The sequence below is a fragment of the Rhinolophus hipposideros genome (genome assembly GCF_964194185.1).
Source record: "Rhinolophus hipposideros genome assembly, chromosome: 11".
Lineage (NCBI taxonomy): Eukaryota > Metazoa > Chordata > Mammalia > Chiroptera > Rhinolophidae > Rhinolophus > Rhinolophus hipposideros.
Window position 1 is genome coordinate 48,389,270 of NC_138057.1, and position 4,381 is coordinate 48,393,650.

At 36.0% G+C, this 4,381-nt stretch overlaps 1 pseudogene across 1 annotated transcript; it reads left to right on the plus strand.

Moving 5' to 3' along the window:
- The first annotated feature begins 714 nt into the window (after positions 1–714).
- LOC308505032 (nucleophosmin-like) lies at positions 715–1,453 on the plus strand (annotated as a pseudogene). The gene has a single exon. The product of its transcript is annotated as a nucleophosmin-like (transcript).
- Positions 1,454–4,381: the final 2,928 nt, after the last annotated feature.

Genomic DNA, 4,381 nt, shown 5'->3' on the forward strand with positions numbered 1-4,381 from the left:
GCCAGCCAGCATTGCAACAATGACTTTCTTACTTAGTATTTGTGAAACCCAAGGCCTATCCTGACTTCTAAGCAATTATATGGTGATGCTCCTGGAGTGGGGCTCCAGGCCCAGGTGTGAATAACTATGTTTAGCAGGTACAGACACAATGTATGCAACTGTGTTCACTATAGAAACATAACAGTATTTATTGGTCAGAAACCATCCTAATGGCTGTTTTACAAACTTAAATTAGAATGTAATATTTTGAAGTTGTATCTGGAAATAAGACCTTTCATCAAAATAAATTGCAGATTCAAGATGAAACGATAAAAGGACTAGCAGAAAATGTGAACAAGTACTATATGATCTCAGGATGGTGGTCTTTCTAAGTATGATACCAATGACAGAAATCACAACAGCAATAGATTTGACTGCCTAAGAACTAAAAGCAATTAGACAAATAAAAGAAAATAGTAACAGCAACAAACATCACTAACGTAGAAAAGCACATCAATAAAACTGAAAGCCTACAACCAACAGAGAAAAAAATTGACAATGTAGAAAACAAAGTGTATAAGTATATTTAATGTCCACAGAGCCATTAAAAATCCGTAAATGCCGTGATGTGATTCTGTCCCGCACAACTCTTCTTTAGAACAGTTGTTTTGTATCACTGTCTGCCTTTTCTCCCATGCAAGTGCGTCCCATCAGCCCATGGACAATTTCGTGGAGATGGACATGGGTCCCCTGAGGCCCCCAAACTATCTTTTCAGTTGTGAACTAAAGGCAGACAAAGATGATCAGTTTAGGTGGGTAATGATAAAAATAAGCCCCAGTTATCTTTAAGAATGATCATTTTAGGGGCTGGTGCAAATGGTGAATTGCAGACTGTTGAAACAGAGGCAATGAATTATGAAGGCAATCCAGTAAAGGAACACTGGCAACTCTGAAAATATCTGTACAGCCAACGGTTTCCCTCAGTGGCTTTGAAATAACACCACCTGTGGTGTATAGTTGAAGGGTAGTTCAGGGCCTTTGCATATTAATGGACAGCACTTACAGGAAGATGCAGAGTCAGAAGGTGAAGAAGAGATAAAACTCCTAAGCATATCTGGAAAGCTTCCATAGAAAACATTCAAACTTGCTGCTAAAAATGATGATGATGATGATGATGATGGTGATGAAGAAAAAGCTCCAATAAAGGAATCTATATGAGATGCTCCAGCCAAAAAATGTACAGAAATCAAACCAGAAAGGAAAAGACTCAAAATCATCAACAGCAAGATTAAAAGGTCAAGAATCCTTCAAAAAGACAGAGACAAACTCCTAAAACTAAACACTATAAGGACCTAGTTGTGTAGAAGACATTGAAGCAAAAATACAAGCAAGTATAGAAAAAGGTATTCTCTTCCCAAAGGCCATCGATTATGTGAAGAATTGCTTCCAGATGACTGATCGTGTGGCTTGCTAAGATCTTTGGCAGTGGAGGAAGTTTCTTTTAAGAAAATAGCTTAAACAGTTTGTTAAAATTTTCCATCTTATTTCATTTCTGCAACAGTTGATATCCGGCTGTCTTTTTTATAAAGCAGAGTGAGAACATTCCCTACCTTGTCTGATAAATGCTGTCCAGGTTCCATTGCCAAGAATGTGTTGCACAAAATGCCTGTTTAGTTTTTAAAGATGGAACTCCACCCTTTGCTTGATTTTAAGTATGTATAGAACGTTATGATAGGACGTAGTAGCAGCAGTGGTCAGACAAATAGAAATGAAGAGAAGACAAAAATATGCATGTGAAATAAACTCAGTATCTTAATAAAGTTTTTTAAAAAATCAATGAGAAACAGATGAGCACCTAAATAGAAAAAATAATAATCAAAGGACATAATCAGATAATTTACAAACACAGAAACACAAATATTTAAAAAAAAAACAGTATAATGTCCTTAGTAATCAAAGAAATTAAAAAGATAGATATACATAATTTATAAAGAAGTAATGGAATTCATTTTTGAAAGGACCTATAAACCTATAAACTTGGGTGGGAATGACAATTGATACAATTTTTATTCCCAGGTTGATAATTTGTCAGTAGGAATCAAAAGTCTTAAAATTTAAATTTCATTTGACATTAGAATTCCAAACGTAACCTAAGAAATAATTGTAAATAAGCTCAAAAATAAAGTTATAACGTCCATCACCAGGTTATTTACAAAAGGGAAATAATATTGGGTAAAATAACTAAAAACTGTCTGTGTAATAGAATACTAGGCAGTGATTTAAAATTGCATTGGAAAGGTGCTTGTGAATATTACATTTTAAGGTAAGTTACTAAATAATGTGATCTTATATTTATAAACATTGAGTATATATATGAATAAATATATAAATGATACATACTCCTAGAAAAAGATTAAAAGGATATGAGCTAAAATGTCAGTGGTATCTATAATGAGATCAGGGATAATATTTATTTTGTGTTTTTTTTCCTTTCCCATAGTTTTTAAATTTTCTTCAGATAACATGTAATTTTTTATAACAATAAAAAATGTTTTTAAATATAATTTTACAAACTTAAAGGAAAAATCAACACTGCAATAAGCTTATGTTTCTCCCACCAAACTAAATGGCTTTCACTTACTGCTTCCAAAGATTATGCTGCCTGTGTCTCCACCCAGATCTGTGTCTAACTCTGTAATAATTTCCTTCACATCATGAAAAAATTATCCGAAACCCCAAGCTCACTCATTCAATTAACTCCCTACCTCTTCCTTACTCAATATTCAATTAACATTGAATCACTTTAAGTCTTGCTATTTTAAAACCTACTCTGGCTAATCTGTTTTTTTAAACAGCCAGCTCTTCTTCTTACTTCTGAGCCTTGGAACATCTGAAGACAAGAAGATGTTTGTAAACAAGGCCCTCCATTGTTCTATACAGCGACACTTCATGTACCCTGCAATATATATTCTCTAATGTTCCATGGAAAGCAACATGGGACAGCTGAGAAGCTTCCAACCTATAGCAGGTGGCATGCCAAGGAAAGGAGGGCATGGCCTGGTATGACATAAAAATACCTGACACTGGTCAAGGTAAAAATCTTTTTAAAACTGCATCACCCCACGTAGTTGTGTAGGAAGCACACAGCAATCCAGGCTGTGCTGTGGGGGGCTCTGGCTCCTGTCTGCAGTGACTTTGGGCAAGCAATTTTATTGCTCTGAGCATTAGTTATATCCTTTCTAAACCTATGGCATCATTTCCAAGATGACATCTAAACTGATGGAAATGCACGTCCTTTTGAACTTAAATTATGTTACTCTAACAAGTCCTTCAACTCTTATAACCAGTCAATCCCCTTTAAAGTAGCTCACAGCCCACTAGCACTACAAATACATTTCTTTTCATTACTGTGCATACTGAAGATATTTAGCCTACTTCACAAACTGTTTCAATATTCTTTATATCCTACAATAATAGATTCCTTTGGTCATTTTCCTCTGGTTTCTTCATCCTTCATTTTCTCCCCTATTCCATCCATCTTCCCACATTGATTTAGGCGACATCTGAGTCACTTATTTAACTCTGCAGACTGGGACTCAGCCCTTTATTTCTTTAACATGAGGGAAATTAGTCATTTGAAATGCTTTGATTTATTACAACTATTACATATGTTGCTATTTCAAGGTAAAAAGAGAGGCAGTCAGAAAACAGAAGAGCAAGAATGATCAGAGATATCACCTCGGTGGCCCACAAATAGGACCAACTTCCCGTAAAATTTGCAAGCCAAAGCAAAGACAATCTCCCTGACCCCAAGATCAAGACAAAAGAGAGCAGTACTAACTCTGAACTCTGGGGAGAGTGTGGATTTCTCACTCATGTCACTGGTGAGGATATACAATGGCACAGCCATTCTGGAAAATAGTGGAGCAGTTTCTCATAAAACTAAACATGCACTTACCATATGGCCTACCAATTCCACTCTTGGGCATTTATGCCAGAGAAATGGAAACTTATGTGCACACAAAAACCTGTCCACAGATGTTCACAGCAGCTTTACTCACAATGTCCCAAAACAGGAACCAACTGAAATGTCCTTCAGTGGGTGAAAGGTTAAAGAAACTGTGATACAACCATGAATGTATCACACTGCAATACAAAAAAGCACTCTGCAATAAAAAGGAACAAACTATTGACACACACAACTTGGATGGATCTGAAGGAAGATATACTTAGTAAAAAGAAATAATCTCAAGAGGTTACACCTGTGTGATTCCATTTACACAACATTCTTGAAATGGCAAAATTATAGAGATGGAAAACAGATGAATGGTTTCCGGGTTGGTGGGGTTGAGGGAGAAAGAGGTGGCTGTGGCTATCAAGGGTGACACTAGGGATCCTTGCA